The sequence below is a fragment of the Cylas formicarius genome, unplaced genomic scaffold (genome assembly GCF_029955315.1).
Source record: "Cylas formicarius isolate icCylForm1 unplaced genomic scaffold, icCylForm1.1 PGA_scaffold_2__14_contigs__length_35257938, whole genome shotgun sequence".
NCBI classification, from domain to species: Eukaryota; Metazoa; Arthropoda; class Insecta; order Coleoptera; family Brentidae; genus Cylas; species Cylas formicarius.
The window spans coordinates 24764826-24782130 of record NW_026844319.1 but is presented as its reverse complement, the minus strand read 5'-3'; the positions used below and the strand labels follow the sequence as shown (position 1 = coordinate 24782130).

The following is a 17305-nucleotide window of genomic DNA, read 5'->3' as shown; positions in this document are numbered from 1 at the left end:
CTCATATACATGTGGTGTGACATCCAAAGGCTGATTAATTGTATTTTTAATTTTAACAAATAAAATTACATATTCCTTTGAGAATAAAATGTGTGTCTTTGAAACAAAACCTTGATCTTTAAAAGTCCACATTATTCACACCAAGCTATTCGTTAATTTGGAATGTACCTCCAAACTAACCACTTACCCAAGATAACGCGTATCTTTGGTTTAAGCTAGGCTCGACACTAAACTAACCTAAGCTGTTATCATTATTTTCGATCACTCCAAACCCTGCAAAACTTCAGGCTTTTATTACAGGGAAACATCCATTTAAAAATCAGAAAATCCCTGTTGACGCCCTTCTCTGGCCATCCAACCATATGGAACCCACACTAGGCTTGATGGTGTTTAATTAAGTATGAAATCATATGACAAAACAATGCTAGCAGCGCCCGGATTATCTGAACTGAAAACACTGGTCGAAGAGTCTACCGGATGCTATAACCTTCTTCAAACTTGATGGGTGGCAGTATCGTCTGTTAAATTAACGCCGAGGGGACAAACAATGCGGATATCGACATTATATCAATTATGCGATTTCTGAATTGCCTAGCTTTCGAGCTGTTACTAGTGGTATAAGTCTTGGATGAAGGAACTCTTTGTAAAAAGTATGTAACCGTGAAGATTTGACATTATATTGTTACAAATTTTACGTCGCCAATTTTTCATATTAAAAGCCTCGTATCGAAAAATAAATCAATGGTATATTATGCAACAAGTGCGGTAAACGGTATTTGCTCACAAGTTTATTTAACACGAGCGGAGCGAGTGGTTAATAAACGAGTGACTTAAAAAGTTTACCGGACATGTTGTATACTATACTTTTTCTACGACCGTTAGTTTTTTGGTACATTTTCGCAAAACAACACGAATACATTCACTGACATGACCGTCAGAATTGGCAAACGTCAAAATTCAAAGCGTGGGAAATATCTTCGAAAACATCGGATTGCTGCCAAATTCGTGCGGTAAAATCCCGGAAATGTCCGAAGTGGCTCGGATTCATGGGAAACCAAACTGACATGGTAAAGTGAAACTTTCGGCACGCTAGATCGGTAGGTAATTATATATGTTACAAACGGGAGTAGAAAATAGTATATTATGCAACAAGTGCGGTAAACGGCATTTGACACGAGCGGAGCGAGTGTTTAATAAATGAGTGAGTTAAAAAGTTTACCAAACGTGTTGCATACTATACTTTTTCTACGACCGTTAGTTTTTGGGTACATTTTTGTAAAACAACACGAATACATTCACTGACATGACAGTCAGAATTGACAAACGTCAAAATTCAAAGCGTGGGAAATATCTCCGAAAACATCCGATTGCTCCCAAATCGGTGTGGCAAAATCCCGCAAATGTCCAAAGTGCCTCAGATTCGTGGGAAAGGATACTGACGTGGTAAAGTGACGCTTCCCGCACGCTAGATCAATAGGTAATTAGGTATTTTACAGACGGGAGTAGAAAAAAATATTTAAATGCATTAACAAGCAAACAGAATTCAAAACAAATTTGTGCTGAGGTATACTACATTCTTTCTCTGACATAAAATGACGAATTAAACTTTCTTCTTCTTCTTTTACTTCTGTTAGCCACGACTGCTAACATCATTCGGCCAGAATTAAACTTTAACTTTAACTTAATTATATAAAAAAGATTATATAAAACAAATTTGTGCTGAGGTATACTACATTCTTTCTCTGACATAAAATGACGAATTAAACTTTAACTTAAACTTTATTATAGTTTGAAGATTTTAAGTTTCCTAAGACAAGAAAATTGTATATGAGAATATAGATATTAAAAAACTTGCACAAAAAAGTAGTACTAAAGATTCAGGTACTTTATAGAAGAAAAGAAAAACACAATGACATTTTCCAATAGGTTTAAAGTTGGGAACACATACACAGACTACCTTGAGATTTTAATTGACGATATATTAGTCGACAGTTCTGGACTACAGACGAATTGTGTGTGAATGTGGTAAGTTAGTTTTGGCGTGATGGGTTTGTCCTCTAGAAAATGCCAATGTAGTTACTTCCTTAGTTCGGTATAGTGTCCTCGTCTAGTTGGATGGTACGTTGAGTAAATTTTTTACATTCAAATTAAACCAAAACGTAAACGGGCCATATTTATCTTCAAACGGGGTTTCCTTTAAATATTTCACTTAAGCGGCAGCATATTTGCCAACGCGCTTATATAACGCACTAAATACCTCGGATCGAATTGATCGCGATGAACCAACCCAAAATAAACTTATCGTGAAAAGATGAGTAAACTCTCGAGTCTTTTATTGCAGGCAACAACAGCAAATCGTAAAAATTAACACACCGTTTGCCACATTAAATATAAATTAGTTATGTGAACCTGTGCCAACTCTACAGCTGTCGCGCGTCGCCGGCGATCGATTGAGAATGCGAAAGAAATACAATACGATAATATGTTTTCGAATATTTGCAAACAAAAAGGTTTTGAAGGCAAAAAGTAGCCAAAATGCGTTGTCGGTGACCAAAGCAAAGTAAAACCTTTTTTGGACCGTCTTATCTTTCGAGGCCCTCTGGGAAAATATATCAGTTTCGAGGAATATCTAGTACAGTGTTTCCAATAATTTTCTTTAAAGTGGTGGTCAAGAATTGATCAAGAATTTTATTTACCTCAATATGTAGTGCCAGGATAAGTGGGTTGAAGAAAAAATGAAACTTCAAACATTCAAAGATACAACATCAGGCATCCCAATTTGTTTTCTTAATCAAATCCACAGACAAAGCTAGTTTCATCACTTTCGCAACAAAAGAGAAGCACTAATTACTAGTACTAAAACTATAACTCAATACGTTGAAAAATAGTAAACGTTAAGATATAGTAAGAATATTTTAAAGTTTCTGTTCTAATAGATATTTTTATGCGGCGTTTAAAACATTCAAATTACATAACAAAAAAAATATATCTAGGAAATGACTATGGAAATTAAACACAATTTGTAGTCTAGTTATAGAAGAGTTCTGCCCTAGGTAGTTAATAGCAATAACCTCTCTATCTCTTTCCACCTGTTAATAAACATCAAACACAAGAAAGAGCTATTTCTACAATGTTAGATTATTTAGAATATTTGACAATACATTACATCATCTTAATGATGCAATCAGTTGACGGTTGACCCATACAGCTACTACATATATAGAGGCCCTACCTATGCTGACAGTACAGGAACTCATGAAACAACTATGTAAAAATTTTTTGAGAAGGCTCGTTCAACGTGCGCATGCGCATGCGCGGTTTTAACCCATGGTATGGTCTATTCATAGATATAAGAAAGTGACCAATTGCTTTTGAATGGGATTATCCATTAACATGCAATGCAACAAGATTATTACCTAAAGTTTTTGGAATTTAAATTCAGGTAAAATTGTGGTCCGTAATAGAAAATAATTTTATACCTACCTGTGTTTAATATTCTTTGGTTTGGTATACTACTTAGTGTAATACAGAGTGCGTTGAATCGTGTGTGAATTATGCAAAATATGTGCGAGTCTAGCGTATCTCAGGAGATGCTCCCGCCCAAATGTAGAAAACACTATTCTATTGAGACTAAGGAAGTTATAAACAATGTTTATTTGACTCTCATTGACGTGGTGCCAGCAAGCAAGCATCTTTAGAAGAAACGGCCACACTGACGAAAATTCGAACATCAACTGTATGGAAAATTGTGAATAATCCCATTTCAGCGAGGAAAAAAAGAAGCGATGCTGACATTTTCTCGAGTGTAGATGAAAGTGATTAAGACATAATACGGCGTAAAATTTACCAGTTACACGAGGAACAAAGGAACATTAGATATCTTAATTAGGAGGCTTGAAAAAGATGAAACCGGTGTTAAATGTGGCAGAACTACCTTATGGAAGTGTATTCAACACATGGGTTTTAGATTTAAAAAAATTGACAAAAACCAAGTTTTAATGGAATCTTCTAGAATTCGGAATTGGCGACTGGAATATCTAGAAAAAATTAGGATTTGCAGAGAACAACAAAAGCCAATTATTTACTTGGATGAAACCTGGTTCGACACTTATGATACCCTGGAAAAGAGTTGGGTTGACTAAACTGATAACTGTATAACAAACGCGCTATCAAAAAGAGCTAAAAGAATAACTATATAACAAACGAATAACAAAGATGGTTGGATTCCAAATTCTCTGTCTGCGAAAAATATTAAAGATTCTTCTCTGGATTACTACGAAGACACCACCGCTGATTTATTTCAAAGTTGGTTTAAAAACAAACTAGTTCCAAACATTCCTCCTAATAGCGTCATCGTAATGGACAATGCAAGTTATCACAGTAGACAGTTGACTAAAACCCCTTCCTCATATGACACAAAAACAACAATCCCAAACTACATGTATAATATTGTATATAATTTATTTTCCCGAAGATTATACCAAAAAGCAATTAATTTAGGTTCTACAAAGCTTGAACCTACCAAAAGAATACGTCTGTGATAATTATACATGTTTGGCACCAACTGAAATCTGCCATTTGTCGTAACAATGTTTTCCCCGTGTTAACTCCAATGTTCTCAAACTTAGAGAAACCGAAGTTTTTAACATCCTTCCACAAAGTTGGGCAAATTCTGTTAAACATATAAAAAAGCAGAACAATCGCATAACCATATTGCAAATAATATAAAACAAAAAATAATTAGAACAGGCGATGATAGCGATAGTGTTACTGATATATTATGTGATTTAAACATAAATACATACATAAATGAATAAATATTGTTTGATATCTTTCCTAACAAAACCCCAAATAATTAAATTCTAAGCAAAGTACGGACCTATTCGGCCATATTTCATACTTACAGCTTGCAGTCCTTCCTTAATTCGTATCAGTTAATCACTTTCTTATATCTATGAAGAGACTTTACCTCCACCAGCTACGCACCACTAGGTGGCAGAAGATCGCGAATAGTAGGAGCACTGTACTTCCACCAGAGTGGGCTCTCCTAGGGCTCTGAAGGCGGGAGGTCATAATGGGCCAAAGCGTTGAATATCCCTAAGATTAGGAAAAATTCCTACAACTTTTGCACTTACCATTCCCTGATATACCTAATATAGTTATTAGATAATAAAGAGGTCGTAAGGACGGTGACGAGTTAGTGCCATTTCTTAATTTTTGGGCTTCAAAAGGGTCTGCATTTTCAGCATAGACAAGTATCTATATGGGTAATAAGGCGACTATATATTTAGGACAATCACGGGAATTGATTTTGGAACTTTCCATGATTAATCAGATAACTCTTAACCGCACCACAGAAACCCCCTGTTTAGATAAATTGACACATTTGGAAGTCCATTATGCATGTTGCACGAAAGCGGCAAAATGTATCAAAAACTTATTTTAACTTGGTGTATAAAGGAGGGCAAGGGGGGGAAAATTTATCTCCTGCCATCAAATGATTTATCGTTTGTCGAAAGAGGCGTCGCCGTCGTTCGCGCGCGAAATATATTGCACCTTAAATGTGGCTAAATATCGAAGACGCCGGAAAATAGGTTACAGAAATGCATCTTCACTTGGCCCAAATCGTTGCCTCTAGATATTTTATTCCTAACAGTCCACTTGTTGGATCATTTGATATTGACGATGATTTTTTTCTCTCAACCATCGCCTATCATAATTTTCGTTAACGATAATTTAGTTATAATTGAGATTTGTTTTACAGTTCGAAAACATTTTTTATAGATATCAACTCCATAATATTAATATTATATGCAGTACAATTTTCGACACTCTTACTCTCAAGTTAACAAGATTATGGATTTTTGATACTACTAGGATCATTAATGGAGTGGCTAGCTGTAGCATTACACATAACGGATATCCAAGAAGAAGACTGTCAGGTTTTACGGCCTGGATCTTCTGAGAACAAGGTTAAGTCTATTGTAGTAGGTGAAAATACCTCTTTCTTCTCCCTTCTGTAATAGTATATTATGCAACAAGTGCGGTAAACGGATTTAAATTACGAGTTTATTTGGCACGAGCGGAGCGCAGCGGAGCGAGTTTTTAAAAAACGGGTGACTTAAAAAGTTTACCGAACGTGTTGCATACTATACTTTTTCTAGGTACCGTTAGTTTTTGGGTACATTTTTGCAAAACATTCACTGACATGACCGTCAGAATTCACAACAGTCAAAATTCAAGCCGTGCGGTAAAATCTCCGAAAACATCCGATTACTCCCGAAGATAGTATTGTTGAAAGTTAAGAAAATTGCTCAGTGGTTTGAATCATCTTTGTGAAAGCACGAAGGTCACAGATTTTCAGATCATGACATAGTGGAATTTTACCTTTCAAGGGTATTTTTTTTTTATAATCATATAATAATAACGGGTATCAAAGAAGAACATTGGCAGGTTTTATAGCCTGGATTGCCTGACTACAAGTCTTTTGTAGTTGAAGAAAACCCTTCTGTTGTTGTTACCTTGTTAGCAAATTACGCAGTCTTTTGAACTCGAAGATTGGCAAATCATGGTATTGTGGAATAATGATAGATAATTTCTCCTGTAAAGGCTTAACTTTAACTTACTTACTTACTTTAAAATCTCTAGTAAAATAAAAGACAAAGCGACATGTGCTTAGAAATCTTAGCTCATTAACAGTGTATTAAGTACCGACACAAGGTTAATATTCCGGAGCGAAGTTAGTATTTAATAAAGTGCACACTATATTTTTTCTATGACCATTAATTTTTGGGTATATTTTTGAAAGACATTAAAAACGTGACTAAAGCACCGGACACATTCGAAGTGACTTGCTGAATGGACGTTTGTATTTTCCTGAACAAGTAAGAACTTTCTAGACAGATTTAATTTCATGGCAAAAGTGACGTTTTCGTGTCGAAATATATCTGTCGATTAAAACAAAATTTTCTTAGATTTTCACAATTATTTATTGGTTTATGACTGCTGTTGCAGTAACACGGTGCTTTTATCAAATAGTAATTTTAAAAATCTTTATTTTTTTCAATGATAACACCCCTTTTTAAAATTGTACCGTATTTTATTGAAAAAGGTGGTAATTTTGTATAAAGTTGAATACTTCGAAATATTAGCAATAACTAGATTTTCCATTGTAAAAATGCTAAACGACTTTTGTTTTAGCAATTGTATGTTCAGGTATTGTTTATATCATATTTTATATTTATCGTGTACTAGTTGACTCGGCAGATTTCGTACTGCCTCAATCGATAAATAAAAGACCTAAACTTGTGTATAAAATAATCTTAAAACAAACAAAACGAATCCGTATTAAATAAAAAGGCATTTTTTGAATGAAGCATGAAGTTTTATTAATATTTTCGACAAATCATTTATAAGGGATAAGTTTGATATTGACAGACACACACTGTTATAATACAGTCTGTTAGTCAATTTAAAAGTTTTTCATATACTATATTTTTTGTTTTTGTTTGTAAGCGGTAAAATGGTAAATCCGTTGGAATTTATAATCGTTGCCTCACTCAGAAGTAAAGTGTCACTATCACAAAATATCAAAAAAAAGAGCACATTACTTGGAATGTCACTATCACAAAGGATCACCAAAGTAAAGAAAGTTGTCGCGCACTCATAGATATCGTAACACAATATCGTAATACTGTTTTACGTGTTCTGAAGTGAAAACAAAATAATCTGATATATTAACAACTGAAGTTAGCTAAAATTAAGTGTCGCGAAGCCGACCAAATTGAAAATTACATTTTGTGACTATTCGCGATATTCTCACTTTTGTTGAGTTTCGGAACGCGACATTAGATCCTCCAATGCAAAACTATTTTGAAGTTGGGAATACTCCTTCATTTCTTAGGCAACAGTGAGTGATTATAATTTAATAGAACTTTATTGAATAGCAATAAAGTTCCAATTGACTCTAGAGTAAGATCACGTCAAGTGGACTCCCCATTTACCACTTGATTATAAACAATTAATCTATATATGTTTTTTATAAGTACTTATGATGAAAAATTGATCCCTTAAACGATTTTTTCAAATTTTGATTTTAACAACCTTTTTTTTTATAATGAAAATTTTAAGCACTTTCATTTAAAAAATGGATTAAAAATCAACCGTAAGAGATGAAATGAAATTTTCAAAAACGGTCAAATGTCCATACTTTAAGAATATATTAACTACTTAAAATTATTTGTTTATGTTCGTATCGTTAACTAACTTTCAAGTTAACAAATGAAAATTTAACTGATTTCTTGGTAAAAAGAATCAAGTGTTTTTTATCGGTCAGATGCTTTACACATTCAAGTTTAAGATTTCAGAAGAAAATTTCGCCGCTCGTTTAGTTTAAACAAAATGAATTTATTTATGAAAGCGCGCCCGGCGCCGAGTGCTGTGGAAGCGCCGAGCTGCCGAGCGTCTCGAACTACATTGAAGGTTTTATCAGTGATAATTTAAAATAACAATACAAAATATTATTATAAAACAAATTTTATTATTATTTATGTCATTTTATTATAATTATTATTAATAATTTTTTTTTTACAATACTAGCAATCATAACATACTGAATAGAACAAACAAGCTTAAATAATTAAATTGTAAATTTGTCGTCAGTTATTTTTATTTATTTTTTTTTTAAATAAATACTTTTTCATCCTCTGAAATGAGCCTGCATTCTAGTGAAAAATTTTCCACTGGTTTGTAATAATGAAATTGGCGTGTATTTTTTATTGTAGTTAAGCGTTCGAATCGTGGTTGGTAGTTTTTTTAAAACAACTTTACTTAGAACCTACTGAAAAAAGGAAAGTGGGGTTGTTATATGGTTGTTTTTATCACGTTGGAGACTAGCACGATAAGCGTGTCTTTTTACACTCCCTGCTAAGCCATCACCCGCTCCTTTGCCAAGAGATGAGCGAAAAAAGTCCAATCAGCATCAACACCAAAATCATTTTTATGAATAACTAAATTGGCAAAATTATATTTAAATAAAAATTAAAACAAATGATTTAATAACATAATTTAATAATTCACTAGGCCCATTTTGAATCACAGAAAATATTATTATTACAATTAAAAATTATAATACTAAAATATTAACTAAAAAACTCAACTTAACAACACTTCAGCTCTTATTTTTTATACTTCTTTCATGCTTTGCGTATAAACTTATGTCACGAATAGACAGGAATGACTTCTAAAATGATTTTGTTTTTTACTAGGATCCGCGAAAAACAAATGAAAATCGTAACGGAGCGGTTTTTATTTTGTTAACTAAAGATAGAGTGTTGACTAGTAAATTTAAAAATATTAATAAAAAATATAGCCCATAACAGTTTTAAAAATTTAGAGTTGATTATTATTTTTTTCTAAATTTACGTTGTTTGGTAAGAATAATTTAAAAAATTGATAGTATTCTTTATAACATTGTTAAAAAAAAATAAAATTTTATTCATAATAATAATAATAAAATAAATTTGTTTTATAAAATTATTTTGTATTATCATTTTAAATTATCACTGATAAAACCTTGAATGCAGTTCGACACGCTCGGCAGCGCGGCGCTTCCACAGCTCCCGGCGCCCGGCGCGCTGTCATAAATAAATTCATTTTGTTTAAACTAATGACGAGCAGTGAAATTTTCTTCCGGAATCTTAAACTTAAATGGATAAAGCATGTGACCGATAAAAAAAAACACATTTTTTTTTACCAAGAAATCAGTTAAATCTTCATTTGTTTACTTAAAAGTTAGTTAATAATACGAAAATAAACAAATAATTTTAAGTCGTTCATAAATTTATCTCTTACGGTTGATTTTTAATCCATTTTTTAATTAAAAGTGCTTAAAATAGTCATTATAAAAACAATGTTGTTAAAATCAAAATTTTAAAAAATCATTTGAGGGATCAATTTTCCATCATAAGTACTTATAAAAAATGTATATAGATTAAATTTTTATGATCAAGTGGTAAATGGAGGGTCCACTTGACATGACATTTTATTTAGGAAAAAACGTTTATATGGGAAAAAGAAAAGGGCCGTTTTTAGGGTTTTCCCGGCAATTATTATAATTTTTCTCATCTTTCAAACCTTCCCTAGACCTCCACGAACACTTCAAGACCAAGATAAAGATAAATCCGTTCTGCTGTCCTCGAGTTTTAGCAATACTAACGAACAGCAATTATATATATATATATATATATATATATATATATATATATATATATATATATATATATATATATATATATATATATATATATATATATATATATATATATATATATATATATATATATATATATGTATAGAGTGGTTTTACCTCTACGTTTCTCATTTGGTAGTTTATCTACACCTCGGCGTGATTTTTAATCCTCCCAAAAAAAATCTGAAACACTTTGGATTATTACATTACCTTAAAATTTAACAAATTGAAAATAATCGGTAAATTGGGCATGTTTCGTGTCGACTTGGTAAGGTTACGTGTCGGTCGAGTGCGAATAAACCGTACAAGATAATTGGCAGTGAAGACTGCCAAATGCGGTAAAATTTGCGATGAAACTAACCCCGCTTTAATACATTTCGTGACTGCTCGAAACCCAATTGTTCCGTTCAAATTTAGTGGTTCGGATTTTGCGAAAGATATTTTCCCCGGGCATTCTCATTATGCCATTTAGGTCTAAAAAAATAATCCGACCGGAAAATAATTAAATCTAATTAAGTCGAACGTTCGAGAGCGAGCGCGTAAATAATTTCCAAAACAAGCACCGTTTGTAGTTCGTAGGATATAATTACTTTCTGGTAGACCCTTGGAACACTCGAAATAAATCCATTAATTTCCGTTATTAATGATGTTACCAGTTTATTTGTTAAAAGGGGATAGTGGATTAACGCCGCCGACTCCGAGGTGTTGTGTGATCGTCGAGAATGGATGAAATTCCAGGCTGCTGATTCCAAGAACAAGAAGAATAATGCTGATAATGCAAAAATCACCTCAATTTGTGTCTACAGCTGCCAGTGTTTAACAACAGCACTTAACTTTTCATTAGTAAATACGTTTAAAAATTGCATCTAATGCGATTTCTTGACACCTCTGAAACAAAATTAAAACATAAAATATTTGCTTTACCCCCATTTCTCCCTTGCCAACTTGCCAGTAGCAAGTCCAGTAATATTTGTAAATTAGTCGCATAAAGCTGAAATAAGGGCTAGTTAAACTGTAATAGCATTGTTGTGTAACATTTTTTGTTGTGGTTACAGTTCAATGAGGTAATGAACGTCTTACTGTTATTATAATTATAATAGTAATTATTATTATTAAAGAAAAACAACTTCAATTTTACTTGTATCGAATATTTTGGCGAATATTTAGTGCTGACGCTCTCAAAACTGAGAGGAAAGTATCTTGGGCGACATACTCATGTCGTGTCCTCCAAAGTTGTTATTAGTAGATAGTTCACAAACTCTTTATAGTTTGCCTTTTAGTGGGATTCAATCGCATACTAAAAATGAGGTTTTCGATTTGAAGTACTGGTAATTGAGGAAGAAATAAATTCTCGCTGTGCGGAATAGGCCTTTCAGCAAATTGCATATTCTTATGTTTTACAGTGTGTACATTTGTTATTGACATATTTTGTAGACTGAAGCATAAATCACATTTTACCTCTCTTTCGGTTCAGGCCATATTATTGAAACTGCTGCCGGCATATGAAGAGATTCTTTAGGAGTTTTGATAAAAGGTACGAAATGCCATTTACAAAACTTCTGCTAAACTTGCTAACGTTTCGCCAGTCATCCTGTTGGCTTCTTCAGAGCCTAACTGAAACTGGCTCTCATTTTACTCTGTACTCCCTCTTATATATTATTTGAGGGGGCGGAGCTAAATGAGAGGCATAAACATGGTCTCGAATGATTAATTCCCATATTGGTGACAGGCAAAGACCTGAGTAGCAATTAAGATTTTTAGGTTGCTTATAGAAGAATTGATTACGAGCACGAATTTTAGTTTTATCGAATAAAATTTTCAGTTTCAGTTTCGCGATTGTGTTCAGTAACTGCTGATGAGTTTATTTGTCTTAGTCTTAAGGCTCTTCCATGTTCTTTGAGCATAGTTGATATTTCCGGTATGCATGAAATGCCGTAAACTTCTGGCTTCTCAAATGGAATTTTGTCTTTGACGGATCGAAGATAATGAGAAATTTTTGAACATGTGGTAAATTTGACGTTATATTTCTTTAGAACTTTTTATATAGGGTCAGTGATGTTTTGAATGTAAGAAAGCACAACAGTGGCAAGCGTGGGATTGCTTTCGAGCTCCATGCTATTGGAAGTTGTGGTGAAGTGTATTTTGTGATGGAACGCTTAATATCTCTAATGTGGAAATTATTAGAGAGAAGAGCAGAGGTAAGGTGTTTTAATTCTGGGTTCAGTGTGCGTAGGTCTTCTGTAAACGGATTGACCCAATGTTAGGTTTGATTTTCTCTTGATAAGAATATCTAAAAATGGGAGGTTATTATTAATTTCTACTTCAATGGTAAAACGTATGTTAGGGTGGATAAAGTTTAAATGTTAAAAAAAATCTACTAGAAATTCTTGACCATGAGGGCAAATAACAAAAGTATCATCGACGTAGCCTTTCTTTTAGTTTTAGATGGATGGTGTCGAGAGCTTTCTTCTCAAAGGCTTCCAAAAATATATTCGCGATGACTGGTGATAATGGAGAACCCATAGCTGTTCCCGTTTGTTCAAAAATTTGACCGTTATAAGTAAAATATGTTCCAGTCAAGCATTTTTTAATTAAGCTGAGAAGGTTCGGTTCCAGATTCTCGAGTTTTAATATATCCGAAATGATGTTGATGTTGAGAATTTCAGAAATAGGGTCTTGAGTAAAGAGGGATTCTACATCGAAACTAACCAGAATATCTTATGCATTTTAATTGTTCAATGAAGTAAAAGGCATTAAGTACGAAACTATCAGTTTTCCCTGTAGCGGGTTTTAATAAAAAAACGAAAGATGACCTTAACAAAATTTTCATGACTTGCTTAGTTTTTAAAATACGGGGTTATTGGAAAGTTTTAGTTTGTAGTTTTGGGGTACCCCTCGTATCTCTGGTATCCTATGAAATGTGGGAAAGGTGAAAAGCGCATGCGATATAGATTTTTACGTAGAATTAAGTGGCATAGTCAGTTTTTCTCTAAATGGAACACCTCATCATGTTATTGGTCAATTTGATTCTGCTTGGTATTTTGAGTTTCTTAAAAATGTATAACAGTAAGGGGTTATTTGTATAAATGATTTTTTTTAAATTTTCATGAAAGTATTTGCGGTAAGCCTTGGAAAAAGGATTTATTAAATATCTAAAAAGCTTGTAGCTTGTATCTAAGTACTAAAGGCGAAAACGCATGGCACTATCCTTCACTAACAACGGACATGCCTCTCAGTCGCAATGAAAATGGGACACAGTGTACATAGAGTATAGTATCCAAATCTCGCTCGCTTCGCTCATGCCTAAACAAATTCATAACTAGAGTATCGCTTATTAAACTCGTTGCATAATATTCTACACACTAGTTATAGTGTCATGTCAAATACATAAATATTAATTCCGGGAAAGATGTTAATATTAATAATTCCTACTTTCCCACTTTGAGGCGAAGTCGTTGTTGCCTCATTTGTGTTAAACCGCTCCAATTATTTAAATAAATCGCTAAAATTTTATTAGAACATTTTTTTAAATATTCAGAATCATAGTTTTTTACACATGAAATGTAATTGCAAAAAAGCCAAACAATATTTTGATCCTGCAAGAATCAAGTTCGTAAAATTATTAAAAAAAAACACACAAAAATAGCTATTCCAAAATTTGTGCCGGTACGTAATCTCACAACATAGAATACTATGTTCACGAATTTAAGTTAGAACAGCGACGTATTTGTTGACAGTTAGAATCGGAATCAGAATCATTAATGGCTTTGCAGTCGCAAATAAACAAAAAATATTCACTTAAGTTCTGTTTACGGAGAAACGTGGGTATTTCAACAGTCAGTATTTAAAATGTCCGTCAGTGTATTTACAATTAATCCAATACTCATTGCCGAAGGTTTTTGACTTTTATTTGTGCCGCATTTGAGAATTTCTCGTAAAAAATACGTTAATTCATTTCACCGTAATAACGCAAAATATAAATAAAAACACATCAATCAAATTAACAATGCATACATATTTGGCCGTTGTTATCTACCCATCAATAAAAGAGGCATGTAGATAAAAAAACGATAAATTATTGAGTAAGTCAACGATATTAAAATTATATTACATTAATGAATATTCAAAACTCAATTTTTTACTTACTCAACTTCATTGTTATGTTTCACAAAAAAAAGACTTCACTGCCGAAGGTCTTTATAGATGTTATACCTACACAATAATAAAATCCCTATCTAGTGTTTTTGAAAAAAAATATTTATGGATGATAATGTTCGAAGAGAGTGAGAAGGAAGAAAATAAAGCAAGATGAAGTGTGTATGTTGTTTGTGTCAAAAAATTACCTACTTAGAAGAAAAGCATCGTTAAATTTTTTTTAATGTCTAAAATTTGTTTATTGTTATTCTGCTTTTTTTAAGTTAAAAGATTCTAAATGTTTTAGAAATTTAGTAGATGCAACAACGCTGCGCTGCGCTCTGATCGTGTTAAATAAACTCGTGAGTCAAATGCCGTTGTTGCATAATATACTTTCAACTTTCTATAGCAGACTTTTAGTTTTTTTCATTTTTGTTGCATCTACTAAATTTCTAAAACATTTAGAATCTTTTAACTTAAAAAAAATGCAGAATAACAATAAACAGTGAAATCTGCATTTCATCTATCTGTGTTACATAATTGTCTTTTTCTACTCCCTTTTGTAAAATACCTGATTACACACCGATCTAGAGTGCGGGAAGCGTCACTTCACCGCGTCAGTTGAGTTTCCCACGGATCCGAGCCACTTCGGACATTCCCTGATTTTACCGCACGGGTTTGGGAGCAATCGGATGATTTCCGAGATATTTCCCACGCCTTGAATTTTGACGTTTGTCATTGAATGTATTCGTGTTATTTTGCGAAAATGTAACCAAAACCTAACGCTCGTACAAAAAGTATAGTATGCAACACGTTCGGTAAACTTTTTAACTCACTCGTTTATTAAAAACTCGCTCCGCTGCGCTCTGCTTGTATCAAATAAGCTCGTGAGTCAAATGCCGTTTACCGCACTTGTTGCATAATATACTATTAACAAATCTCACCCATATTTAGTCAAAATAGTATATTATGCAAAAAGTGCGGTAAACGGCATTTGACTCATGAGTTTATTTGACACGATCGGAGCGAATGTTTAATAAACGAGTGACTTAAATAGTTTACCGAACGTGTTGCATACTATACTTTTTCTACGACCGTCAGTTTTTGGGTGCATTTTCGCAAAACACGAATACTGACATGACTGTCAAAATTGACAAACGTCAAAATTCAAAGCGTGGGAAATATCTCCGAAAACATCCGATTGCTCCCAAACCCGTGCGGTAAAATCCCGGAAATGTCCGAAGTGACTCGAATCCGTGGAAAACGCAACTGACGTGGTAGAGTGACGCTTCCCGCACTCTAGATCGATGTGTAATTAGGTATTTTACAGACGGGAGTAGAACAAATTTATTTTTACATGCACATATTGTCAATTTTTCTCAACCACGCACAAATTAACTCCGAAGCTATATTTCAAACATTTTATTAATTCCCACTTCCTGAATCACTTTCTGAAGGAAGGCGCACTATATACAGCGACCCTCAAATTTTCCGTTATATATGGAATTTTGTTTGTTATTGGATGAGAAACTTTTTTATAAGCGTTCGCTCCTGTTAATTTCGTTCCAGCTCTTATACGGCTCACATAAGGTGGTGGGGGAAAAAACCAAAAAAATATTTTTGAAATAAATTTTATCTCAGCTGAACTTTTTGCATGACATTTTACCAGAGCAAATTCAATATCATCCTTTTCACGAGTTTAATCACAGCTCGAAATTCAACACAATGTTAGAGTCTTTTGGGATGTGCAAAATGTCTGCCATATTGAAAAATATTTCAGAATATCCGGAATATTTTGTGTTGTTCAATCGAAATTCGATGTGGCTTAGAATTGTTGCCTAGTTTGGCAGAACGGCGAAAAACTAAAAAGCATCCACAAGCTACAATAAAGCCGTAAATAAAACTAACAAAAACAAACCAAAAGCTCATTGTATAGTCTCTCAAATTTTGTGTAAATGAAGCTCGAAAAAAAAATTCATTTCTCTTTTTCATTGTCTGTTATAAATTTGTTCGATTTGTTGCATTAGAAAACAAACTTGGCTCTTGATTTCTTTCAAACAATCTAAACTTTCCATTGATGGCCTCTCGAAATAAACTAATTTCTTTGTACAAATGTGAAAAATGTTATTATTGCTGGCCAGAGTTTCGTGTTATTTTGCTTATCCGGCCCGAAAATCAATTTTTTGTAATACATTCTCCTAACCTTGGCCGTATTTTGAAACATATGCGCAGAAACCATTCATTCGAATAAAAATGTCATTGATGCAATTGGCAGGTACGCTAGCCTTTGTTTCACGACACGATTGCAAATTAAAAAATCTTTCGGAATTTTCATTAAGGACGACCGACCGGACAACTACAGTGACTTACCGTTTCGACAAATGTCCGGTTTCGTCGCGAGAAAATTGTTTTTTATCGTCGCCAAATTCAAAACAAAAGAACAACCAAAAAGCGCAAGTATATATGGGGGAAGCAGCAAAACGCAATTGTGCATCCAGCGTCGACAGATGCGCCCGTCCCGAAACTCACAAACACATTCCCGATGGAAAAAAAATTAAACAAAAACAATCGAAAAATCGATTCGAAATTTACGCGCCGAAATTATTGACGGCTAACGACGTCGCATCAACACGCGATACGCCGGTGTTAACGACGATACTGGCACGAAAAGTGGCAAGGTGGTCCGGCGTCGCGACGCCGGCGACGCGTGGTTCGAATTTTGTTCTTCGCTTGTCGTCGTATGGTAACTCGCGACATCTCGCGTTAAGCGAGAGCCTAAATATTAACGGAATCTTTTCAAAATTTTCGTTTGGCTTTGAGTTTTATTATTCATTTTCATTGTTTCGACACATTTTATGGATACGCTTTGCTTAATTCTTGAGATTCGCATTTGTCATCTACAATTCAAATAAAAAAAAATCA

General features: G+C 33.6%; 1 protein-coding gene across 2 annotated transcripts in view; it reads right to left on the bottom strand.

Moving 5' to 3' along the window:
- LOC132698811 (potassium voltage-gated channel protein Shab) overlaps positions 1–17029 on the bottom strand; it is a 130663-nt gene extending 113634 nt beyond the window's left edge. For both annotated transcript variants that reach the window (XM_060665117.1, XM_060665124.1), the window contains exon 1: positions 16754–17029. The gene's annotated coding sequence lies outside the window, so the exon portion shown is untranslated. The remainder of the gene's footprint in view (positions 1–16753) is intronic.
- Positions 17030–17305: the final 276 nt, after the last annotated feature.